Below are 27671 nucleotides of genomic sequence, written 5' to 3'. Positions count from 1 at the left end.
CACAGACCCTCTGAATCATCATTCAAAAATAAAAAATGCATATATGTGTTTAAGTCAGCTTGCACATACACCCCATCGTTTGGACACAATAGTCTTTACAAACTCACAGTCTTCTTTTAATTTCTGTTCTAATAAAATGCAACCGCCCTTCCATGGCAGCTCTGTGAGATTTACTTCCCCCATCCTCCCATTTTATTCTGCCACATTTCCTTAGAGCATCTAGCTTATAGATTTTCTCCAGTTACCAGGCTATTTGGCTTCGATCTATTCAATAATTCAAATATATGCATCAAATGCACACATGGCACATTTCCAGGTAGTGACATTCCCTTTCCTTTTTTGCCTTTTCATAGTCAGGTCATTTGCATATAAGTTGTGCAAAGATAACATGCTCGTGTTTGCCTCCGCGGTTATGGTTTGTGCCTCAGCTCCCCCCGCTTCCCCTTTGCAGACCTCCACACGTCACGTGCGAGCATCCACTTCATCGCCCTCGCATCCCCGTGAGCAAAGCCTGATGGCATCGAGGGTTTGGCTTCTCTGGCAGCACGGCTTTAAGGCAGGCCTGTGTATCTAATACAGCAGCAGCAGGGCTCTCCAGGTCCACCTGCAGCGCTGGTATGGAGATCAAAGTTACAGTTGCCATGCTTACGTGCTCCTGTGGCAAAGTGCTCTCCCTAGCCTCTTCCCCTCCTTCCTCCTTCCCGACCATGCCTTTTGACAGATTGGTGTTTTTCCAGTTGTGTTTTCATTACTGAAGAAGCCGCAAGACGATGGAGTAGCATGTCCTTCACCAAACCCCACCTAGGAGCAAGCCCCTGCTGATCGTGTGCCCAGGAGGCTGTAACAGGAGGACAGGGTGGAGATGGGGCTTCCCATCCCATGGGGCAGCCATGAACTGTTTTCACTGCCTTTATTTTTCTCTGCTCCCCCTAAAACCAAGACACTTGTTCCACCGTAGGGGTGCCAAGGGCAAAGGTTTAAGGAGACCCCGAGAGGCATTTGGAGAGATGCCTCATTTAGTGACCCCAATAGAAAAAATTAAGAAACTCCAGCAATAAATGAATGAAACTCCAACAAAGCAAGAATAAGTAACAAAGGTATCAGGGAAAGGGAGACTTCTCTGGAGAACGGGCGAGGGATCATAGGCAGGAAATAAAAGACAGATTAAGAAAACAAGAACTGTACAAGAGGAGGAGATACTTATGAGAAAAAAAAAATACATTAAATGTGCAGCGAAAGACACGGGATAAATGGAAAAAGCTGACCTGGATTAAATGAATTATTTGGCTAGACCAGTATCCTGTTTTCCTTCAATGTCAATACCAGATGGTACAGAGAAGTGGTACAAGAGATACCTACACAGCTGCAAAAGAAGCTTTACCCAAACCCCAGGCCGAGGACCAGTGAGTTCAGCCTTCAGCCAGGCAACTGCTGTGTAATCGCTTTATAACTGTGTAAAATGAAAAATATATCTGTGATGGCATTCTTATTGATGCAAATATCTGTTTCCTGCAAGGGTTCAATGCAAAACCTTTTCATAATACCTTGGGGCAATGCTTTCCAAGGGAAAATTACACGTCGGATCTCCTTTTCAGTAGAAATGTCTTTCCTTTTAATTTAATCGGTTTACCTTTGCTTCTGCATTATAATGAAGGTGCAGCATAGCCATATCCAAACTAATTTATGCCACTTAGTATACATATATCTAATACGTACATATATAAAATTAATATGATATTTATCTTCTTTTTAAATGACACAATACTAGTTTGTATGTATGTCACAAAGCCATTATTCTTCAGGAATCTGACTTGTGAACAAGGAAACTTTTAAAACGTGTTTTAGACAAATGACTTGCCTAAGCTTTCTCTGCGTAGCAGGTGTCGGCTGCGTGTGTACCAAATTCTCTAGGACACAGGCCCAACCCCACTTTGCTTTGTCAAATTTAGCAGTAGCTCTTGGAAGTCTTTGGTGAGTCGTGATTCGAACAACGCTCATAGACAGGTCTGGAAAGGAAGACTTTATAAAGCAGCTGCTGCTGCTAGTAAAGGATTTATAACCCAAATGCCAACACATGCAACAAGTTTTCTCCCTTTATCCTAAATGCCTTTCCGTGTTTGCACTTCTTTCTCCCCCTGCCAACCCCCGCCCCGCCAAAGAAAAACACAAATTTTGCCCTAAGGGATATCAACATTAAAGAAAGAAATAGCGCAGTCGTAAAGCTTTAGCATGACACAGATCATTCAACAGTTGTGCAATTACTCTGAAAAGCTACTTATTTTTGAACACAGAGCTTTCACTCAACACAGGCCCGAGGCATCCCGATCAGATCTGTATCTGCAGTATCTCAACTAGTCTAATCTAGGGCTTTTGCTCATTACGGAAGCTGTAGCCTTGTGTGAGGTTCACATCTAGGTTCAAAGAGCTTCTAAAGGATTTTGGAGCGGGGTTGGCTTTAAAAGGTATTACCAAATCATAATAATTTCCAAGAATGAATTAAAAGGTGTTTTCGATACCACTCATCCCCTAAATCCACCTGGTTTTCTTTTTGTTTAAGGTTTACAAGCCACTTTCCCTGCAGAATTCCTACAGGCTAATGGAACAGTAAGTAACTACACGGAGGCAACAAGGAAAGCAATAATACCCAAAGTGCTCTCAGGTAAACCAACCGATTGAAATAGAGCATATTCCAAACATCAACATTTTTGAGAATCATTATTTAGGGCCGGATACAACTCCCACAGACCCCAAGCGTGATCCGATAGCAGGGTATGACCACCTAGACGAAAAAGTTGATTCGCATTGGTTTTTCTGAGCAAATTTCTATAAAAATGCTGTTCAGTACTACCTTTGAAAGCAGTAAGGAATCTAATTTTTCTCTGTTATATAGCTGCGTAGAAAAACATATTGAAATGCAGGGGAGTGTTTTCTACCCTCTAAATCATTGTGATCACGGGCCACAGCGATTATGACACACTCGTTCTGGTGGACAAGGACATAGCATTAGTTACAGGCTCTTCACCGCTTCTTGCTGACACTACAGGGGTTAAGCCATTATTTTTCTGCTCTTTTTATAGTCTCTTAAATATCAACTTTTTTTTTTCTTTTTTAATTTTCTTAAACTTTCTATGAACCTGAGCTGCTCCTGACCCAAAAGCCCCAGTAATTCCACTGACCCTTTTCTAAGCGAGCTCCTTGAAACGTCCACCGCTATAGCTGTAGGACAGCCGCTCACACATTAGCAACCTGGGTGGGAGGAATTGATTGCAGGGCCTTTTAGGGTAATGCAGTTTCAACACACGCTGAAAGGCATAGCGGTGCGGTGAGAATGACTTACAGGCCCAATTCCTTTCTGCAGTTCAACTCTATAAACTGCAATAATTCACTTCAAAGGAAAGACGCATGGGTTACTCTCCATTCATACAACAGTAGCAGAACAGAGTCACGTCCTCAATATTTTGCAAGAAACAAAAATAATTTTTCACGCTTGCGCCAGAATAAAATTGAATTTTAATTTGCTTTGCGTGCATTTGAGATTAAAAAAAGATAGCAAGTCAGCACAGGAGCCTACATGCTGAAATAGTGCGAATGCAGTAAGAGTTTACAGACCTGTAGGAAGCAAGGTAACTTCTCAGCGTCCCCATCATGGTATTTCCAAAGGAACGTTACCAATTGTCATGGCCAACTCTGCAAGAACCAGAAAGAATAGTTAAAGCTAGAGGGTTTCCAAAGGAAAAGCAAATAAGATCAGCTGTCTCCTTGGATACACAATGCTAAAAGTCAGTGTAGAATTGGTTTAGAGGATGTTAAACATTTTAAACTATGGAAGCAGCAAGATCGTTAACAATTATTTAAATATAACAAAGTCCAAGTTAAATAAAATACAAAATGGTAAGTTGTTTTTAAAGAGACGTTATTGAAAACAGTCTTGATAAAAATGCAATGAATATGTGGGACTGGATTGGAAAGAAAAGAAAAAAGAGAGAATACTGCACCAATTTATATTCCCTTTGAACTGTCTGTAATACAGACCTTAAAGTGCATTTTCAAACATATAGCATATCAAAGAAGCAGACATTTATTTCTAGCCATGGCACTTCTAGGCTTTTGGTAAATGAAACCAGAAATAGTCTAGTGGAAGTGTGCTGTGTGATAAAGCACGTACTGATGGGTTCTGCCCAACATCAGTAAACAATTGTTTTTTCCTTTAACTGAAGGAAAGAATCTCAACAGTAAACAAATGCCTTGCATCTTGCATGAATTCTTCAACAGAATCAAAGCAAACCTGTCTTTTCACACCTCCTGCATGTGCTATTCCAAGCCAAAATACAAGTTATATTGCCTGAGATCTATCAGTTGCTATGTTTTCGATTATGACAACCGTGACACACACGGGTAAATCCAATACACTATAGCTTTTTGCTATAATCCCCCTGGAATCCACACCCGTTGTTGTAAGGATAATTATCTGGGTATCCCCGAGGCCAATTTTTGCAGTTTTCGTATAAAAATCACCTCTTGCATAAGACATGAAATCTAAAATCATCCCCTTCACAGATATCATTGAGTCACTCCATTACCTCTGGGACAGATATAAATTATGCATTCTTTGATTCTCTTTAAAATTTTAGATGCACAAGGGGACAGAGAAGCATCTAAATGGTACTAAAAATATAAGGCATTCAAGAAAGAAACAATAACTTGTATGGTATTAACTGCTACAGTGCTCCGAAGGCTCCCTGCCTGGTCAAGAAAAGCACATAAAGCACTGAAACATAACAGCAGGCTTGCATGCTAATGGCTGCTAGTGACAAGGACTCATTGAATGTCACTGCTTCACATACTGCGTGCTGTTCATTTTTCTTATCTATGTGACCTCTCCTTTGAAATGACTGATGAAACCCCCGTGAATTAGCATCTCCGCTTCTGGGCATTTGCCACCAAGAAGGCATTCAGTAACATCTCAACTAAAATGCAAAAAAAATAAAGCAAAGGAAAAGAAATAATAATCATAATCCTAGCAAAAAATAGCCACTATGTCTGTTAAAGGATGCTCAGTGTGTACTGCAAAAGGACTGCTTCTCTGAAGCCTCCTCGTTAGGTTAGTTTTTACCTTGATGCCCTTTCAGAGTATGGGCTTGTCACAATACATGCATTCACATCTCAGACTTGGCTAACATTTTCATAATTGGTGTGAATAAAAAGGAATAGCTGTTACTGCAGGAAAAAAAAAAAAGAAAAAAAAAAAAAAAAGAAATGTCTCTGTTCCGATGCCCTGCTGCTATGATGACCTATTTCACACTAGCATCTGTGCTCTTCTGATGAACCACTCCAGATGTAAGCTGGCAAAACAGCACTGCAAGTATGTTACCCAGACGTCCACCGAGTGCTGCAGATGTTTTCTTCCATGCTCCACATTTAATGTGTGCCTGATTAATTTTTTCTTTAATATTTCAACTACTTGGCCCGCAGAATTTCCTGTGAAGTTTGCAGAACCCGGGATCCAATCTGCAGCCATAAGGAGCAGCTCCCTTTGTGCCAGCGGGTTCATTAATGTCTGGAATAACCAGCCAAAAGAGCCTTGGTCTGAATTGCCAAAAGAAATGCAAACTTCAGTAATCTATTATGCCTTAATATTATTTGCCTGAGGATTTAACACAATGCTCATTTCAATTTCAAAATTACAAATGTTTGTAATATTCAGATGCATCGGGCTGACCAAAAATATTATTCCTGTTCTCTGCCTCAAGCCCTTGACCTGAATGAGGTTAGTGACAGGGATATGAATGACTTGAGCAGAAAATGAAACACAAAAGTAGTTTTATCGTGAAGTACAATATTTCTTCTGTCACTTAACCATTTTTTTCCCCCCTCTCAAAATTACAGGGTAGACTGCAAATCTTCAAGGCTAGCGGCCACTACGACAGCCTAAGTGCCATTTAAAAGAATAATAATTTATGAGACGCCTTGGTAGAATAGCAAAGGTCACAGAGAAGACTCCCCAGGGAGGAGAGGATGACAAAGGTTACAAAGATGACTAAAGACTCGCCTACAGGAAGGGATTTTCTTGGAAGGAAGATGTTTTGTTGCAACAGCTTCATCCTACCTAACACACAGTCGCCTCATCCAAACGACCAGTTCACGTTTAAGTCAGCTATAAGGCATTGCTTATGAAATACACTCCTGAAATTGGTGGCTTAGCAGCTTGGCCACGTGCCCAGGGCCCACTGGGCTGCTGCCAGACTGAGGACGCTGTGGGTCTGTCCCGCAGGACCCAAGGTGACAGATTTGATCCCACCTCGGGGATCAAACTTGAAAATAAATCCCCGGAGTCTTTGCAAGTCAGTCCCCAAATAGATGCCACTTCTGGGGCACTCAGTACCATCTGCAGACCTCTAACAGGCCACCACAGACTGGTGGAGTTTCTCTTTGAAGCGACGCGAAGAGTTGGTATATGAGGAGCCTAAGACGCATGGTTGACACATTGCTCCTCGGCAGCTGTACATTTGCACACCAGCCATCACGCTGTACAGCAGTTTGGGTTGCTTTTTCTTGCCACGGATAGAGCATTCCCCTCCTCCCCTTCAGCTGCCGCAAGTACAGAAAAAAAAAGAGACAAGGATGAAGACAAGCCGGAACAACTCTTCTTGGCACAGCTCCACTCTCCGCAGCATCATCTCTGGGCTCATAAAATACGCATTAACTGGTGGGAGAAGCTGGCTGCAGACCTGGGGGTAACGGGCGGTGTCTGCAGAACATCAGAGCGATAAAGAAAAGTTTAACCCGAAGCCAGCATGCAGTACAAGACAACTCTTATCTCTTCAGAAATGTGCAGCCATAACCATTTTGAAAACTGACAGTTTCCAACTGCTCCCGATCGGTTGTGAGAAGTTTCTGCAGCCAGATCAATGGCTGGCACTCGCAGAGGAGGTCTGCATGGCTCTGAAGGGTACAGATGTAAGATTTGCCGGTCAAGAAGAGGTTATTGATCTCTTTGAGTACAAAGGATTATGCTTAATTGCTGTAGGACAACTAGTAGAGCCCATCTTCCTGGTACCTGATCTCCATGCCAGGCCTTCCATGCCATAGAAGAGGTTCCCGATGGCCAGGTAACCATTCAGGTAGATTTACCCAAGGCAATCTTTGGGGATTCTCATCTATTTTCTGTTCTAAAATAGGGCAATTTGCTGAAGGGGACAAATGCTGTAGACATTAATAGTATCCGCATTCCCTTGCTCCAGCAGTCCCTGGTCTATCACCATGGCCGATGAAGCCTTTGGCTGGCTACAGATCACAGAACATTTTTACAGTCCTATAACCGCACACCGATGACAGCGGAGTGTGCCTTCGGGAGAGGGAAGGGCAGAAGGCAAGCGGAAGGTGGGATGCAGCCGAACAAGCCTCTGATGGCAACGGCATCTTTTATCCTGCACATCACCTGCAGCAAGAAGGGAAAGGGGACTCGATGGCGCAGGAACGTTGTGAACGCAACGAATAATTCAGGCGATGACCCTTCCCGAGAGACAAATCCGCTGGGCGCACTGCCAGCGAGCCTTCCTCAACCTGGTCGAGAAAGGGAACCGGCATTTCCAACGCGTGCTTTAAAGCCTCACGCTTTCTCCATCGCGGCAGCTCCCTCGCAGTGACAAACCTTGGCGGACTCTACGTGTGGGGTTTTACGCTCTCCCGTGTCAGCTTTGTGTGCTCTGTCTTCCTTTATTAATTTTAAACAGGACTGGGGAGGGTGGAGGGGGGGGGGGGGGATGTAAATTCACCATTGGGGATATGTCAGTGTTTTGCTCAACATGCTCTATATACCTTTATTAATTTTGTATTGAGTGGTGGATGTGATTTCACTCTGGGGGGAAATCAGGGACTGTGAAAGGCCTTTCCCACAGCAGGGCAGCGGTGGGGAAGAGGACATTATTTTTCTGTGGGTTTGGTTTGAGTGATTTGCATGTTTTCATGGGTTTCCAAAGCTGAGGAACTTACGCTTTCACGAACAGGCAATTTCAGTGCCATGACCTACTGGTCTGAAGAGGTTGATTACTTAATGTAGCATTTGTTATGCAAGTCTTGCAGCTTACAGTACATTTTAAAAGCAGCAGATGATGCCTTTTTATAGTGCAAGAGCAGTATGTAAGTGGGGAAATAAAAAAGTTTCAAAATTAAAACATATTTCCAATTAAGACTTATTTTTTAACAGTATAAATGCATAAAAAACACACGAACTACAAAAGGGTGGTTGTTTTGACACAGGTTCGTGAGGTTTAACTCTTGGCCACAAAGTTTAACTCTTGCCTCATTGGAAACATTGCTTCCATCAATGTGACCGGCTTGGCAGCCTGTCATTTCCACCCCTGCGATTCCCGGCCCCCTGACAAGCTGACACTTGGCTTAGAGCACGCAGGGACACTCAATGCCCTGGACTGCTGTTCCCTTCGGCTTGATGGAGAAGTTGCAGAGAGTTGCTCACTTGTAGGTATCACTTTGCTATCTACCTTTAATTCACACAGCCAGCTTACACTCTACCATAGCACATCCCTTTGTTTCCAGACTCTTGGTCCCACTATATTCACCAGCATCATGACAATGAAGGGAATGTCCTATTTACTTTTCCGGAAAAAAATCCCAGAGAAAATAAATTTCGTACCTCCCTCAATTTGCAGAGGCTTCCAGGTCACAACTCGTTACCAGATGCTGGGAAATAGTAAACAGTAGTGTTCTGATGGGTCTGCACCTTTCACCTACGACAGCCAAAAGGCAAGGAAACTACAGGTGCTGCTCATTGTTCATTTTTTTCACCACACAAAAGAATACGGGTTTTTTCTCTCACAATTCTGCAATGCCAGGTACAGAGCCTGCTTCCACTTTTGGAAGCCTCCACACGTCATAGCTCTCTTTCCCTCCTCTTCTCCTCCTGACTTTCAGAGCACAAAGTCTGGGAGTTCATAGCTCCTCTCCAGCTCCTCCAGCGCCCAGAGGACAGAAGCCAGCTTTATGTTTACTGCACAGGGCAAACCAGATTGGGATTCCTCTCTACGGCTGACACCTCTGTGACTCCTCGGTCCAGGGACCTGTCGTGCAAAGGGGCCCATGGGGTGAAGTTATCAATGAACAGCAGAATCTGGGGACACTTTGCTGTATGGAGAAGGGAGGTGAATATTCACATGGGCAGTCTAATGCTTTTGTTTGCCATTCCCCAGGCAGCTGTGACATAGAGGACGCCCGACCGGCCAGAAAAAGCCCTATTTTACTGATCAGAGGATGCTGCAGTAAGATTTATACTTATAAATAACGACTTCCTAGGATTTATACTGCTGAACAGTGCCTTACTGAGATTACTGCTCATAACAAACTTGAAATGGTGAACTGAATTAATTACTTGTTTGAGCAAAACATGTTATAGACTTGAAAACTGAATTATGGACTAGCTGGCGCTCATGGCACATGTTTATGGTACAAGTCATCCTTTTCCTAACCTGGTGCAGCTGGCAAATGAACTCCTTGTGTGACTAATGGCAGGGGCAGAAAGTTTCTGCACTGAGGAGCACGGTTCCCATTCTGAGCACCGGAGAGAGCGGAACTGCTTCAATTGAAAAATGAGCAAGGGAAACAGGAAAGAAAGGGGGTAGGGGACTGCAGCTGGCTGTCATGGGCTCCGTAGGTCAGCGCTTTTATACTTGCTGAATACAGCTGGATTTTGAACAAGCGGGAGGGAAAGAGGAAGGGCAGGATTTGGAAGCTGGCTCACATCCATCCAAGACGATAACATGCAACCCAGGGAGAAAGCAATAAATAGCAGGTACATGTCACAGCACACAATGCTAACAGCCTTTAATAAAGGCTAATGCAACGATACTTGCCAGCCTCCTTGCTGTGCTGCCAGCAGCCTGGGTGACCCCCGAGACTGAAGGCAGACAGGCGGGGGGCAGGGAGCAAGGGAAGTCGGGCAGCCCTGCCTAGCTGTGAGCACCTTGGGCAGGACCCTGCTTGCTGCCCCCACATAGGGGGACAGGAGTCAGCCAGTGCTCCACGTCCTTTGTCTATTAGCTGCATCCCGACAAACCGCAGGTCAGCAGTGGTATTCTGTGCCCAGTTTCTCTCCAAGTCCTCCAAAAATAGAACGTGGGCTAGAGTTCTGGTTTCTGTCCTTCGCCTTCCTGCAAGCCATCTCGCTCTGCTCTCTGTCAGTGCCACTGTTTATGAAACTCTGAAGGGGAATTTTCATTCAGCCATTGCCACTCCTCACCCTGGAAAAGAGAAGGCTCAGGGGGGTCCTCATCAGAGTATTCCAGTACTTAAAGAACGGCTACAAAGAGAAGGGACACTCTCTCTTCGTGAGGAGCCACATGAAAAAGATGAAGGGCAATGGGTACAAGTTGCACCAGGAGAGGTTTCATCTCGATATAAGAAACGTATTTTTTACAGTGAGAACAATCGACCACTGGAATAACCTCCCCAGGGACGCGGTAGGGTCCCCATCACTGGAGGTTTTCAAGATGCGGCTGGATAGGGTGTTAGACCATCTCATCTAGGCTCCCTTTTCCACGAAAGGTTGGACAGATGATCTTTCAAGGTCTCTTCCAACCTGGGCTGTTCTATGATTAGCTATCCCCCCAAAAACCTACATCTCTGGAGATCGATTCCCAGTACTTCTCATCCGTATCTCCAAAGCCGCCCATGTAATTTACTTTCTCTCTCTGAAGATAAGATCATCAAAGAATAATTTACATTGGAAGTGACTCCTGGGCGTCATCTGGTCCAATTTGCTGCTCAAAGCAGGTTGTTCAGGGTCTTCTCCATTCAAATTTTGAGTATTTTTGAGGATGGAGATTTCAAAGCCTTTCTGGGCAATTTGTGTCAGTGTTTGATCACACCCATGGTGATTCTTTTTTCCCCAAATATCAGAATTTCATATGCTACAAATTGTGCCTGTTCCTTCTTCTCCTATCACCATGGACCTTTGAGTCTGGCTCTGACTTATCTATCCCCTCCCAGTAGCTAGTCGTAGACAGCAGTAAGATTCCCCCAGTGGCCTTCTTTTCATTTGATCTCTCCACTTCTCATACATCACCTACTCCAGCCCATTGTGCATCTTGGTGGCCCTCCGTGGGACTTGCTTCAGTGTGTTCAAACCTTTTTTGGACTGGAAAGCCCAAAAGCAGATACAGTACTTCAGAAGTGGACTCACAATTGATGAACGGAGGGCAATAATCACTTCCTGCTAAGCTGGGTCCAGCTGAAAGCATCCAGGAGGCTGCCGAGCACAGAGCTAGAACAAAATGCCCTAGAAATGTGAGCCCAAATGTGAGCAAAATATACAGATTTTCACTATGAGTGGACTAGCAGTGAAACAAGGAGATGAGCGTTGGCCACCTGAGCCCAGAGCAGTAGCAGGCACACACGTAAGACAGAACAGCCAGCTGAGAGAGACGGCACAGAAATGAGGGGAGAAAGGTAAGGAACACCATAATATTTCAGAGCACATAACCACTTTAATATTAGTATGAAGCAGCTACAATCGAGCTTAAATTACTGCTGATCCTAACAGGAATAAAAACAGCAGTAATTTTCCCATTATAATATAGTAAGGACCTGTTTCACGCAAACACAGATTTTCTTAATATCCGTGTAGCCTGGTTAAATCCTGTATAGCACCAGCATGAACAGATCACAAAATGGGCCCAAAGTGGTATAAACCAATTGACTGCGGAGGCATTTCTGTAACCCAGTCTAGAAAAAAAAAAAAAAAAAAAAAAAAAGACTCAGATCCATTCAATCTTTGTCAAGCAATGACATATTTGTGTCTTCTACCCAGATCGACAGTATCCTGCAAATAAAATTATTCATTGTTCTGCAAAGCTGCATCTCCAATACACAATACTGCAACCTCCATATACCTAGAAATGAGACCACTTACAACAGGAGGAAAGAATTTCTAAGAGATACCAGGAAGGTAGCGCACATGCATGTGGGAGGAAAAATAGTGCATCTAATTAGATGCACTAATTAGATGCAAAAATTAGATGCATCTAATACCATTACGCGTAGTAACTCCCTCAGCAAAGGGCCAGTTTAGTATTAAGACCATGAAGTCTGCCTGAGACACAGTGGCAGCAGTAAGTCCAGAGGAGGAGGAGAACGCTTCTATCAGGACCGCAAATGCTGGCTCTATTAACAAAAAGCAACTTTGCATTATCATGGGGTTTTTAAAGTACCAAAAGCAGCACAAATTGAGTCCACACCCAGAGCTGATCATAAGGAGCAATGGAAAGCAAAACTTGGCTTTCTTCTTACTTTGTTACTGGAAGACAAGAAGGAGAACAAAGGAGGGTGTTATGTCAGGAATAGCGATCAAAGCACTGGAGCAGCTGGCAAAAGTTTCCGATCACTGCAATGATTTGGGAAATCTGCACATGAAATACAAATTCTGGTTAATATTTAGATATTATTCAGAGGAGTAACTCTCTGTCATGGACACTTTTCTGCCAATGTGGGTTTACTATGTGGACAAGACTTTCAACAAGTCCCTTGCAGAACAGAAACATTGTCCGTTTCTTTTAATTTTCCTGGAGGGAAGGCATTAAAACGTCAGAAGTTAATGAGTTATACAAACTCTTTTTTTTTATTATTTTTTTTTAATGCTTTAACTTTACCCTTTCTTGCAAAAGGCTTATTCTGATTTCTTTTGACACTGTTTTCTTATAGAGATTTACTTACGATAGAGTCTTGTCCTTGAACCAGAAAAAATTATGCACCGATGGTATCAGAGGATCCATTTTATGCAGAGTGGCAAGTGGTCTTTTGGACTGAACTGCCTTCTCTAAAACCAAGGTCCATGAACTAATCACAATTGCAAAATGCTTCCAGAAGGGGTACAAGCACTTGCCATGTTTGTATTTATTTAAAATAATCTGATGGGACCGGGGCCAAAAAGTGATTTTTGTGGTTGGAAGAGGTTAACAGCACAAATAAAGTTGAAAACTGCTGTCCTAACCTGTGTAGAGTAGAGGCTATTTCTTACTAGATAAACTGTCGGGATGGAGATTTGCTGGAGCTTCTTGCTGGGCTCCACTTTCACCCCCCAGTTATTGTGTGTCACCTAATTAAGCCTGGAGGGGATACATGTGTGTCTCGCCGTGCCAACATTTGTATACAACCGGTTCTGCTTGAGATGAGAAGAGCCTTTCTGGCTACCTATCAGCAAGGACACCTGAAGCATTCCATGACTCCATACCATCACAGTAACGAGCGGGCAGATGCCCTTGATGGAAGAAAGGGTCGTTATTTTTCTGAACAGTTTCCCTACCCACATCCCCAGCCTGCTCGCTTCCAGTTTAACAAGCTGCTCCTTAGGCACAAATCAGACTGACAGAGACTTTAAGAAGCAAAAACATAACTAAGATCTGTTAGATTTTGGATGCACCCTTGCCATGTCACCACTGACTTTGGAGTCTGCAACTAGTGGCAAAAAGCTTTCCGTGAAGAAGAAAAACTTGAATGAAATAAAAATAAACAACACCCACACCCCACACACACCCCCCCAACAACCAATCAAACCGCAATTTTGTATCGGGGGTGTCTTCCAAGGGATAATGTTAGTGGCATCCTTTCACATTTCTATAGCCTTGCATGTGGAAGTTTCTGCAAACCCAACCTGCATCTTCTGGACAGCAAAGAGCAGCAAGAATTCCGTATTGGAAAAAAATTCTTAAAGCGCTTGTTCTTGCTCAAACACTAAAATTGCAAAGTGTCTGCGCTCAAGCAGCTACAGCCATGCAAATTAAGGTCATGTTTTGAACAAAACAGATTCCTCCTGTGCCTGCAAGTGACTTCTGTGTGCATTTGTAATGTCCCCACCGCCAAGGCATCTGTGCCACGAGCTAATAATGGAAATAATAACAGAATAATGGAAAAGTTGCATGCAGAGGCAGCTCTTATACTGAAGATTGTGTAAGTACAAACAGAGGCCACCTCTGGGAATTACGGAGACAGGGTCTTCAGTAGTCCTAAGCACCACACTTTCAAAGAACAGCAGTTGAACTTCTGTGTTTGCAAGTACACATGCATATTAAAGATCATAAAAGCAAGAAATTAGCGAGGGAAGAAATGTCTCATAAAGAATTTCCAAAATCTGGGATGGTCTGCGTGTATGGCAGCATATGAAGTTGTTGTGATTTAACCCCGGCCAGCACCACACAGCCACTCGTGCAGCTCTCCCTTCCCTCCAGAAGGGCAGGGAGAAGAGGAAGAAAAGGAGGGGAAAGGAAAGGAAAAAAAACCTCGTGGGCTGCGATGAAGACAGGTTACTAGAAGAATAACAGGAAAATGAAAAAAAAAATGGTAAAATAATATACAAGATGAAGTAATACAACACAAGTCACTCTCACCACCCAGTGAATTGGTTTCCCAGTCCATCCCAAGCAGCGATCATGGATTCTCACCCCCCCGGCCAACCCCCATTTATATACCATGATGTCTATGGTATGGAATATTCCATTGACCATTCCATTGCTCTGTCTAAGCTCCTTCTCAGCTTCTATGGGAAGCTGAAAAAAAGTCCTTGAATAGTATAAACATCACCTAGCAACAAGTGAAACAATATGCATTATTGACATGCCTTTCATATTAAATACGAAACACAGTAGCCCTTAGAGAGACAATTAACTCTATCCCAGATGAAACGAGGACAGATGTATTTTGCACCATACAAATACAAGTGGGGCACTTCTTTGAAACACAAGCTTCTACTTTCATATATGCTCTGCAGTTGGACTGAAAAAATTAATTTACTTTTTTAAGCTTTTGAACATAGAAGCTGTTACAAAAATTAGAGAGGGATTTCCATAGGGTATAAAGAGGTCACAGAGAAAGCTTGAGCTTGTTTTGAGAATTAGTTCAACAAAAGAAATCCTTACACATTTTGGATGTGGACTACAAGTTTGCAAATACAAATATCTAGGTTTCACAAAGGTCATTTCAGGTAAACATTTGAAGTTCACACTGTTTCTTCAGATATCCAAGTGTATATCCAACAAGAATTAGAATAGGAAGAAAAACTGTTTTGTTTCGTTTGCCTGGAATCTGCCACCTTTAAAATCCACTTGCTAAAAACACTAGTTTCCATCTGCCAACAGCACCACAGCATATATATAGTGCTTTAAATCCAGAAGAGGATATGAAGTCCCTCAGAAAACCCATGCTATTTTATTTAGGACATATTTTGATGCTGTTTCCTACAAGTTTCCAAGTGATGGCTGGGCCCGCAAGCTCTGGCACAAAACAGCAGACAGCTGGGTGTGGACTAGACAGCGTGCGGACAGGAGTCAGGCTAAGGACAGCACTTGAGCCAGAACGGTTGTTTCTGCACTGGAAATAAGACTCTAATTTCTAAAGCATCTGCAGAATACTCCCCCTCAAGGAAAAAGAAAAAAAAAAGACCAAAGAATAATAATAAAAAAGAAACGTTTTATTTTAAAATACAGTCTTCAAATCTACTTCACTTAGTTACACTGTAAAAGGATTTATGACTAAGTTGGGAAGAAAAAAAAACCTTCTAAATTATTACTTGCAATTTTGAGGTGGGTATCATAGAAACTACGTTTAAAAGTCCTATCCTGGCAGCCCACATGCATGGAAATCGTTCTGTACAGCTCAGTAGCACCCACTTTCACAAACAAGGATACGGGGCTAGAGACAGGCTTGCAGGTTTCCTTTATTCGTGGTACAAATTTTCTCCAACTAGTCAGAGAGCTGGAAATGTCCTGCTTCAAATAAAACCCAAGAACATAGTAGTTAATAAATATTTGTAGGGCAGCTTGAAAAACTCTTATGAAAAAATGTTTTTTAAAATCTTTTCCCCCACTGAACAGCTCAGAGAAGTACGTCCCTGACAAAGGCCCATAAGGGGCCAAACGCTGGTTATTTGTTCTCTTTTGCTCTTTACAAATGAAGCAAAATACAGTTAATACATTATGCATGTCTTCGAGCATATTTTTATTTAGCCTGTTTTGGTTTGTTGCGCCTTGGGAACTTTCACTTTGTTTTGTTGTGCCTTGGGAACTTTGATTTTGTTTTTCTGGTTGCTAATAAAATTGAAATATTAGGGCAGGACACCAACCAATCTACAGCGCGTGAGATTTGTTTAAGTTTGAATGAAACGGCCTCTCAACGTCTCTTTTCCATTCCCTTATCTTATCAGTCACCAAAGCACTCTCAACAAGCTGGCCTGTCACAGGAGCAGCGCGGGCCAGTTGCTATTAGTCATTTCATTTCCCGTTAAGATGATCTGTTGTTTCACCCGCAGGAATAAGATAGATTTTCTTCCAGTAACGTGCTACAGCGTCTCAGTCCTGTGCAGTCTGGGTAGAGAAATGACTCTGTGCCTTATACTTTTGGAATTACCATTAAGGTAGTGTTTAAAGCAGGCAGGCATATTAAACAGGCAAAAGACAATCCCCTGTCACGAGGAATTTACTCCTATTGCAGAAGTGAAAGAGTGAGAGAGAACAGCAAAGCCTGAGGGAGAAAGAAGGAGAAGAGAGGACAATTGTCATGAGACTAGACAGTTAATTACAGTCATTACACTCACATCTCGGTACTACTTTTTTATTTCAGTTTGGGATGGGTGGTATCTTTTGGCATGTAGCAGCAATTTGTATTCCCCTGGGAACATAAGAAAAGGTGGGAGTATGAAAAGATTAAGGAAATTAGGACCAAAGAGATGGGAAGCAGGGTGGTGGTTAAAGGGTTTTGATGGGGCTGAAAGCCAAGCTCAGCCCAAGTGACAAATGGAGTGAGCCAGGGAGAGAAAAAAAGCCGTTAGACATGAAGATTTGCAAGGGCAGGAATACAGGAATGAGGGGTCCCACGGCCGGCCCGAGGGATGGGCTTTCCCCCAGCAGCAATCGTCTCTATCCTGGTCTACACGGCCGGCTGGAGGGCAGCATCCATACACCACCACTACAATAAACTGGTATTCTTGGGATGCCAATTTCCCCCTTCCTCTTATCCCAAGGGGATGTTCTTAGTCAGTCCCTAAGTGCCCCAAAAGACTTCCAACCTGGGGCAAAGAGGAAGGATGCCTACATGGACACCCTCCTGGAGGGTCACTTTTTATTTTTCTGAAGGATGCACAGAAGTTGTCAGCCTGTACATCTCTTGTATATCTTGTATATCTCTAGACAGCAATCTCCAGATGTGCTGTCGCCTTCTTATATGGCTGCAAGACAATGTGGACTGAACCAACCCTGTTCCTGGCTCTTCGAAGGCTGCAAGCCTGTAGGTCCTATGCAGCAGAACAAGTTATTCTGAAACTCTCAGTGGCGAGACTGTCCCAGTCCTTTACAAAGTGGTAGAAGACTCTTCCAGGATGTCATCCTCCTCTGTCCTCTTGTTTGAGTACCAGATCAACACAGCTCCCCTATTGTGAGTAGCACCCAGGGGTGGAAATGATCTGTTATGGAGCAGATCTCCTGTAGGGGCTCTCCTATATGTGACCCACTCACAACAAAGCTTTCCTCCTTCCGACCTGTGATTCTATTTTTCTGGTGGTGATTTTGTGGTGGTTTTTTGGTTTTTTTTTTCATTTACTAGGGGTTTGTTTGTTTATTTCAGGGTCTGGTGGGACCCTGAAAAAGTGCAAATTAAGTGCTGAAGGGAAGCTCCTCAGATGCAAGCTGAAGGGGCTGCCTGGCTGCCCAGGTGAGAGAGAAGGGAAGGGCTTCAGCGTCTCACAATTAAACTGTCTAGTCCTGCCGGTCCCTACCCTTCCCCTCTCCCTGCGCTCTTCCCAGCCGTACTCAGTGCTACAGTCATACTCCTACCATGAGCATCCCCCAAACACACCCACCATACCCGAGAATCAACCACACTCTGGAACACCTGAACTGAGCAGGAACTTTCCCAGCTCACAGCCTGGGAATGAATGAGCTGAAAAGGTCTGAGAAGCTGGTACGGAAACCCACAGTCGCAATTGCCACTGGCAACTCGGTATCCCTCCTCTGATAAAGCCTCCCAGGGTACCTCATACGGTTTCTACAAGAAACCATAGCCAATTCAAGAGGCAATTGCTAAGGACGGACTGAAATGCATGCCTCTGAATTGCCTTTTAGGTGACATTACTAGTTCTTGGGCCTGATAATTCTCAGCAGCACGGATTGCAAATGCTGCTGGCTGAGATCAGGCTGGTAAACCCAGGTCTGAAAGACAGCTGCCAGAATATCTCAGATTAACTCCAGGCTGCCCACCAGAGTGTGGACCTTCAAGTGGGGATTGCAAGTATCTGTCAGGCACAGAGCAACAGCAAAAAGGAAAAAAAAAAATAATATTGGGAGACCCTGGTAGAAAAATGCATCTTTTGGTGGCCTTTTAAAAAATGCCTTTTGGCTTTTTTAGTCCTAAACCTTGCTGGTGACATGAGCTTTTTGAGACTAAAAGGTACAAGCTGTCTGACCAACAGCCCTGAAGCTGACAGCATCACAGAGACATCAGCTGGCTGCCCTCGAAAAGGGCCAGCCAGGGCTTGACTGGCAACCTGGGGCAGCATCAGCTCTTCAAACTACTGTTGCAGCAGTCACTGCTGCAGCAAAGCATGGGACAACATTGCTCGTTGCTGGGCTGCCAAGAGCTGATTTTTGTGCTTTGTGGTGCTGGCTGCAAAATGAAAAATCACAGGATGTTTTTCTGCCACTCCTCTTGCACTAAAGACAGAGTTTTTTTAATCAAACAAAAATGGTGTAGTCAGTATTAGACTACTCACCTGGCCAAAAACCTACATCCACCCTAAACGTTTCTCACCTGACCCAGCTTCCCCTGGAGCTTAAAAGCAGTCCTTCAGGGAAACAACCAGCCTTTTCCCCTTCCCGCTGAACCCAGCATCTGGATGGATTCCCTCTCCCCTTTGCTACTAACTGGGAATTCATTCTCCTTGGTCCTCCTCTACAGGCTTTTGGAAGTCTAACTCCACCATGCTCACAAGAGGCTTTCCCCAGCTAAGGAGGCGTGAGATGATAAGCACCTCAGTGTTTGGGACACAGCCTCAGGATAAGCCCTCCTAACTCCAAACGAGCTGCCTGGGTCACAGGGAATGAAAGTTGCTCATTTGCATCAGTGTACCACTGCACTGACAGCATTAGCTCTGTCCCTTAATGAGTCTGATGAGCCTGGGAATGGCAGCACTGGAGTGGCACACCCTGCCATGGAGACACTATTTTAGGTTGGAAAAGAAGCGGAGCGGTTGCGACTCCTCTTTACTCTGCTGCTATACGTGGGATGGACAAGCCCAAAGGTGAGCCCAGAATTAACTGCCCTGGCACTGCCACTCTTCCAGTTCCTCCCTTATACCACCACAATGTGTAGTCTCTTGCCTTAGTGGAATAAAACCCAATTCAACCTTTCCAGACTATTCTACCAGGGGAGAAGAAAACCCTGTTAAAAGTCATATTCCATAAAACACTACTGTGTATTACACTTTCATCAGCTTTAACTTCATACACGCAGTACTTCTCAGCATCCTCCTTCCAAGCAAGGAACACAGCCATCACATGCTTATGCAAATAAAGCACATGTAATATACTCTTCCTCTCTGTTTTCTTTTCTCTCTGGGGTCCATATATTAGAAAAGGGATTCTCTAACTGGTGTTTAGAAAAGCTTCCAACTATTTCTGTTTATTTTCCTTTATCACTGTGCTGAGGTTGCACCCAGCTGATACAGAGGTTCAGCTTTTCCAGCTGGGAATCAGACCAAGACACAGCAGCAGAAGCAGCAGTCAGATCCCACCGGCAAGACACAGATTTTCAAAGCTGTTGTGAGTATGAACTCATTTAAAAATCATTTAAGAGCCATTTAAATTAATTAATAAAAAAAAGAGTAAGAAGGCTTACCTTACTAACAGCTTTAGGGCCTATACTATATCTCATCTCTCAGCCTGGATCCCAGATGGTCAGAGCACCAAATTGCTATTTGAGTTTTAATTATTCCTGTTATTATATTCAAGATATGTCTGGAGACAAATTATGAAGCTCCTTATGAGTGGCCAGGAAGTAGGCACACATAAAGACCATCAAAAAGCCTTGTCACACCTTGCGCTGTGGCAAGTCTCAGGCCACCAAACTGTCCCATGCAGACCTGTCATGATTAGAAAAGCTGCAGGCAAACACGGCATCAAAAAAGTCTTTGCCCAGTTAACTTTGCTCATGCGTCATGCTCCCTAGCAGAGATGCTTCCGGGTTGCTGGGATCTGTGTTCGCTTGCAACACTTTTCAAATACTTGCAGAAGTTCTCAAGCTGGTCAGCTATGGCCCTGGGTGAAGGTGATTATTGAGCTAATTAGATATGCCGGCTTGAGTCTTAGTAGCATTCTACTTCACTTCACCCATACGGACCGAGCTAAGTGCAGAATGATTGTCCTGCAGACGGCATACGGAATGAAATGCTGGTTCCTGGCATTCCTCGGTTCCCCAATCTTCATCCCACACTCACAACCACAGCATCCTTGAGACCATTCATGAACCACAGTGGGAGTCCTAACTCGCTCCAGGACGCAGCGGGGCCAGCCAAACCAGTCACCCCTGATGAAGGAAATGGCAGCTTGAACTGTTGGTCTCAGGCAGGGGCAAGCAAACCAGCAGACAGGCACCCACATCGAAATCTTGTTTTGCTGGTATATCGGAGATATTTCAGTTGCCTTTGCCATATTATTAATTCATGCCATCTCCACGCATCATTGCCTCACTTAGAGGCGCACAGAACCTAAACATATATTAAAAACACTATCACTGCATAAACAGCTCATTAAAATGGATTTAAAATGGGGTCTATAAAACTAAAATAAACAAATCTAAACCAAGGGTAGAATGCCCTTAAAATTAGAGATTTATGCTTGACTGGAGAAAACAAACGAGAGACTTCTCTCATTTCAGCCCTACAGATGTGCCTACCCAACTGTATATCCTGTAACAACTTAAAAGGCAGATCCAATGTGATTCCTCTGTAGGCAAACACTAATCTCTTTACCTTCACAGACAACTGAAAATAAATGGAAGCTGAATATTTGCTAGTTTAGCTAGATTATTCCAAACAGACTCTATTTTCTCCAGTTCCACAAAATAGATCCCTTTAAGGATATGCTTATGCGCCCAGCGGTTGTCCTGCGCTTCATCTGCCCATTATCTGAGCTGCAAAGTCAGAGGCAGAGGCAGCTCCACTTTATAAAAAAGAGAGGTTCGACACCTTACGGTAGGACCGCATCCATGCTAAGAAAGCCTGCCTTGAGGAAACCATTTTTTGTAACTCAGCGGGCATATATATTACCAAAAAACCTCTGAGATTGTGTTTCAGCTGTAGTGCAATTGAAGTGACCTGGATTTTACAGCAGCATTCGCCTCAAAATGCACAGATGAAGAAGCATTTGGAAGTGTTCGGGATATCACAATAAGACAAGAGACTGACCTGTTCCTCTGCCCACAAGGAATGTAAACACAGGATTTGATTTTCTGACAGTATTTTAAAAAATATTTGTAACTAGACTTACAGATCACAATTAACAGATAAGTGACCTAGCCAAAATAAAGACAGACCATTTAATGCAGCAAGTTCAATATTATATTCAGTGCTTTGAAAATCTTTCCTTCTATCTGGCAGCCAGGGTAAACGTATGGCTATTCATCTCTTTAGAACAATAAACACATCAGTTCTAGGCATCATATTATATTATTATGGGACTGGCTATCAAAAGGTATGCAGCAACGATAAAAACTCAAGAGTATTTACTACTTAATATGCGTGAGATCCAGCACTTTCCAGCTTAATGCATTATTGGTTTCAACGTCTAATTTCCAGGGGACGTGAAATGTTCAAACCCAAGTGGAAGCGAAAACGAACTGGTCCAAACAGCATTTTGGTTTCGAACAGCAGTTTAAAATAACTGGTTTTCCATTGGAATCTATAATATCTAATGCACAATACCCATACCTCTGAAACAAACTCCCGCATTTTGCCTTCCACTTTCTTACTCATTATCCCATTTTGGAAAGGATGCATCACAAAAATCTTTTCTATGGTGTTTTAAGAAATAATCTATTTTCAGTCATTTTAACAGTGCCACAATAAGAGACAAATTTTACAGCATCTATGATATGAGAAATTGCCATTTGATTCCTCCCAATTTTTTTTAAGCCTTCTTTTCCACTGAGACCCTTAGCAAACCACAGTCCTTCCCATTTGAGGGTGGGACACCAAACAAGAGGGGAGAAGGAGAGGGAGAGGGAGAGGGAGAGGGAGAGGGAGAGGGAGAGGGAGAGGGAGAGGGAGAGGGAGAGGGAGAGGGAGAGGGAGAGGGAGAGGGAGAGGGAGAGGGAGAGGGAGAGGGAGAGGAGGGGAGAGGAGGGGAGGGGAGAGGAGAGGAGGGGAGGGGACAGAGAGGCAGGAGTTTCCCAGCTCTGTAGCACTGGTGTGATTCACAAGGGGAATTTTTCGCCTCCTTCTAAACAGATGTCATGGCAGAAGAAGCGGACACACCCTCAACAGATGGGTCTTCAAATGTCTTGATGCTGACAAAACATTTTTTCCATTAAATTTTATGTCCAGAATGACCCACTTCCATTTCTCATACAACTGATGCAGCGTCCCAGCAAAGGCTGTTCATCTTTTCCCTTAACTGTTGTCAGCTTTGCAGAATTGAAAAAAGGCCTGTTAGGCCAAAAGGACCTCAGCAGTGATCTACCAGTTCAGCGCTCTTCCCAGAAGAAATTCTTCAAACACTGCTACCATAAAAATGGATGTTTTCACACTTGTGTACTGCTTTCATTCTGAAGTAAATGTGCCAGATAACAGAGGAATATCTGTTGCTATAGTCAGCGCTATCATACACTATTCTGAACATCACAAGCTTTTTCTCCCAAATGGTGCCTTTTGGTTTTGTGGTTTTTCACGGGAGACCTAAACAAAACTACTCTTGGTTAGAGACACTCTCAGAAATCCATCACAACTCTCCTCAAGTCCTGCAGTACTTGAATGCCAGAGAACTAACACTGCTGCTGGTGAAAAGGGGAATGATCCCATTGATGTCAGTGGTGTTTCATCCTTTCACCACAGAAGAGAAGCTGGCAAGAGGTGGAGACACCAAACAACTGCAATGCCGTCATTTTCTTGGTCTGCCATGTCCACCCTCCAATTTCAGCACAGGAATTTATCCTGTTTTGGAGGTGGCTAGTGTTTATAGTATTGACTTAGCACACCACGGAAAAGCAACAACCATGGTACATGTCTACCTTGACCTCTCACAAACTTGATCCACTGTAGCTGCTGTCTTCAGAAGAGCTGAGACCTCACAGCACAGCTCATATGTAAAAGTTTCATGAGGTTCTTTCAGTTGATAAAAGAGCACCACAAAAATTAGATTGCTTCTGGCTGCCTGTGGATATTTTGACAACAAAATGGAAAAGAATATCCTTCAGTCCACCTGTGAGTGACCTGCATTTGCTCTGTTGATAACAGCCTATGTCTCCTGCCACTCTTGCAGAGCTTGAGAAGATTTGTACCACTCTTACTGCCTAAACTCCTTTTGAAGAAAAATACTACTTAGGTTGCCTGAGTTGAAAAATATCAACTTTAAGATAAATCAATCTACCTTTAGCCTCTGTGTGTGCCAAAGCACACTTGGTAGTACGATGTTAAGTGCACTGAGATAATTAGAGGCCGATGCTTCTTCTCCACAGCTTCAATTAAGGGAAAATTCATATTCTACCAGATAAAAGTAACTCGGGGGGGGGGGGGGGGGGGGAGGGCGAAGAAAACAAAACAAAGCAAAAAAACACCTGTAAGAACTGTAGTAGAAGTTACTCAATAATTATGCTTTCATTTGGTACAAAAACCCCAAATATCCAGAAAATTGTGATCAACTTCTACTTCATGTAATCCATCTGCTGCATTATCTGCTGGCTAGGTCTTCGATGTTCTGAAAAACACCAGTAACTGTTGTAATTAAATCCTCTCTAGTTATTCGTCTGCATAGCTCAACTAATATCTCACAGAACGCCATCAGTATGAAAGTCCACTGATTCTCCAACCTGCTAGTGTAATTGGATTAAAATTACTACTTTTGAAGGGAACTACAGCTTGAAGTTTGTTGTAGCGTGGGGGTTTCCATCCGTCCTTTCAGTCAGCAAACAGCTCTGCCAAACGGCCCGAGGAACATTTGTCTTTTGTGACAAAGCCACATCCACATTATAATCTTGTATAGTAATCTCACATGATGTCAGAGCACTGCTTTACGTCTGGGGAATAATTTGTCTGGATAAGTAGAAACCATAAAGCAATACGGAGAAACATTTTGCCAAGGACAAATGTCTTCTTGTGGATTTTTTTAGACTAGTACTAATTACTTCCGTGTTCTTTTCTTCCATGGCCCCAAAAGAGGAGTTTTAAATGATGTTATGAGGTTGATGTATGTGTGCTCATACGAAGGAAGTCACAAGCCACTGTTTCACATCTGCTGTTTTTCATTTTGTGGTTTCCAATCCCAGGGCTTCTTGATGGCTGCGCAGCACCAGCCCCTCCTGCTTTCCCTTCCCTTCCTCTATACCAAAAATAGGGAAAAAGCCAACCCACATCAATCCATGTTAAAATAGATTTAACTTGCACTACTTTGCAAATACTCAACATTTTGAAAGCTCTTTAAAAATTTCAATATTTTGTGCCTTTATTTTTTCTTTTCCAATAAGCTCCTTGAAGACAATATGCTGAAACGTACAGTTATTTTTAAAAACAACCCTCTGTTATTGCTGGTAAATATTTAAACAGTGTCTTTTGCCAGATTCACTGCCAACGTGCACTGCCTGGCTCCTTCCCATAGGGTTTACAGCCTCAAAAGCGTACTCGCCCATAAATGCTGGGGGAATAAAAGGAAGTCATAGAATTGATAAGTCAAAAAGTAAACATGCAAGATCAGTATCGCTTATGGTATAGCTTCAGCGTGACTCACATTAATCCAATACGGACCATACACAGTATTTGCATCTTGAAGAAGCTACAGCATCTTGCAGTCCTAACAACTTTTATAGCGTGTCCTTGAAGTGTCCTGTTCCTTTCATCACCGCTGAGAAAAATATCACAATCCCTTTACTTTTTCTACCCATAATGATAGGGTGAGCAGTGCTGAGAAAAAAATGCAATCACAATAACAGAGGAAGAAAACATGATTCATGGGCATAGAAAGTAAATCACTAGGAAAGCCTGTCTTGTCCTCCTTTTTATTTCGCTCATAGGTCAAGCAATCTTAATGAAGCCTCCTCCACATGCGCTTTATTGTTTGCTCTTATATAAAGCACGGTTATTTCAAACTCCTTAGTTATTTTTAAAAGCTATGCTGAAAGTCCTGCATGGGTTATACTGAATATTTGCTGAAGAACTGCTACAATTACAAGTATCAAAGCTAGAGGACAGCACCAAGCTCTGCTCTGTGATTTACCTGCCCGTATCAGGCAAAGTTGCCGGTGGAAAACTATGAATGATGATTACTCCCTTCTGAGGAATCCATGTCAGATAGGGAAAGGTCTTGCTATCTAACTGCCTAACTTCCCTCTAACTTCCTGCATACAAATGAAGGCTGTTAGCCGCCTGCAATTTTATCTGTTTACCTGAATAAAGGTGATAAATTACCCTATTACATCTTCATACACATATTTGAAGCTGGATTGAAGTCAGGTCAAGAATCTGCTTCGGCAAGTCTTCTTTGCTACAGGGACCCTTATCTAGTAGGAGAAGCACAGGAGAAAAAGCCTTTGGGCAATGGGGAGGAAAGGAGGGAAGGAAGAACAAAGGTGCATTTGCAGCAGGGAGACGTTCCTGCGCTAGCTTAATCTGTCTTTCCTGGCTGGTAACGGTTGTTAAAACAAAGTAAACACAGATATCAGCATGACAGCATCCAAAATACATTCCTAGGATCTCTGAACAGCCAAGCTGAAGCCACTGCCATTGCATCTTCATTGCTACCTGGAGCTCCCCAACCAGCTAGACGTAGTTGCTAGCCTGGAGAAAGATGCCATTAAGTGCAGAGCAGATTTACACAGTGCCTGGCAGGGGCTTTACCACATTCCCTATGTTTCCTCTGGCCTTTTTCTCCAGCTCTTGGCAGACTTGTTCCACCTGCTCTCCCTACTTTGCTTCATGCTATGCTTTTCTACTTTCCCCCTCACTTTCTTTTTCCCTTTGAGTGACCTTTTTCTCTGCCTTCCTCTTCTGCTACTCTTCACTCACAACATAGTGGTGATGAAGATGAAACAACTGCTGCATGTGAACATCATTTGCAAACTCCTGCCCTCCTTCAGGCTACTGACGAGGCCAAAGCCCAGTCCCATCCCCTCCCCGCCATCCCAAATCCTTGTTCTTCTCCTTTTAGACAAAAAAATCCTCCCAGACAGAGTCTCAAATTCCTGAGATGCTAGTATTGACTGGGCAATCCACTTACAGATCAGCAAAGACATGTGGGGGACTGAAATACAAATCACTAACACTGATCGGTCAGCCATTTCTTCAGACCACAGTAAAGATAATTCAGAGTTCCCAAAAATAAGAGGTCGGTATGCAAATCTGACCACGATGCAAATTTAGGTCAAATACTATCCCACAACAGGCATACAAGTCTCCCACCGAGTCACAGTGGATGGGAAAAACCCTCAAGTTTTAACCTTGTTTAATACTCTGAACATGGGTAATCCAGTAACAATCAGCAAGATCTTTTTGCCTGATGTCCAAAAGCAAATGAGCAGTGGGGATTCTCTGCTGGAAACCCTGTCTTTGTTCGACATCTTCTCCAGGGATGTCGAACCTCTTAGGCTTGTGCAAGCTGTATAACAGAAATAGTTTATATTAACCCAGAGGATCTAAGAAGTGAATGGACTCAGTAAAACCCATAACAGCTGAAACTGAATTGGTTAAGTGTATTGATTTCACACAGACTTGTGGTGGTGAAATTCCTACAGAAGTTACAGTACTCAATGCTATTTTTTCTTTTATATCTTTTCCTGTTTATTAAGGCATCCACTGAAGATGGGTAGACATGGTCCATTAAATTTTTACTTCACTTTTTTTCTGAAATATGTGTTTAATATAACAAAAAACCCCTTAATTCTGGATTTATCTGGCTGTTTGGAAAAGTAGATGTGGAACTAAAAGAACAGCAAGCCCTTCTACGCTATCTTCAGACATGGTCCTAGAAAATTTAGTCTCCTCATGTCTATTCAATCTATCTCTCCAACCTGACCACCAGGAAGAAATTCAAAACAATGACTTCTTCCTCCCATCCATGCAACCTACCTTAATTTCTACAATGCTAATGAAAAAAAAATAGTAATTTCACATATTTCTCTTTCAGACCAAACCCCTTACGATATCTTTTTAGAACATGCAAAATACAGAAGTGGCGTGATACAAATATACGCCAGAACACTAATATCAGAGGGAATTACACTGGCAGCTTCTCAGACAGTATCAGTTAGATTAACAGGAATAGACCATTGTGGTAATTCTCCAGAATTCTGTTATAAAGCTCACTGGCATTTAGAACCACTTAAAGATATTTATCTTTTAATAAATGGAATGCTTTCTATATAAACCCTGCAAAATTTCCAAAGCAGCAGACAAGAAACACATCTGTTTTATTTGAACC

At 43.1% G+C, this 27671-nt stretch overlaps 1 protein-coding gene across 4 annotated transcripts in view; it reads right to left on the bottom strand.

The window, feature by feature from the left end:
* ENOX1 (ecto-NOX disulfide-thiol exchanger 1) overlaps nucleotides 1-27671 on the bottom strand; it is a 379879-nt gene that overhangs the window by 259598 nt on the left and 92610 nt on the right. For all 4 annotated transcript variants that reach the window (XM_063334867.1, XM_063334896.1, XM_063334903.1 and 1 more), the window contains exon 3: nucleotides 3610-3687. The gene's annotated coding sequence lies outside the window, so the exon portion shown is untranslated. The remainder of the gene's footprint in view (nucleotides 1-3609; nucleotides 3688-27671) is intronic.

This window comes from Chroicocephalus ridibundus, chromosome 1 (assembly GCF_963924245.1).
Source record: "Chroicocephalus ridibundus chromosome 1, bChrRid1.1, whole genome shotgun sequence".
Classification (NCBI taxonomy): domain Eukaryota; kingdom Metazoa; phylum Chordata; class Aves; order Charadriiformes; family Laridae; genus Chroicocephalus; species Chroicocephalus ridibundus.
Note: the sequence above shows the minus strand (reverse complement) of the source record. Positions and strands in the feature narration are given on the sequence as shown.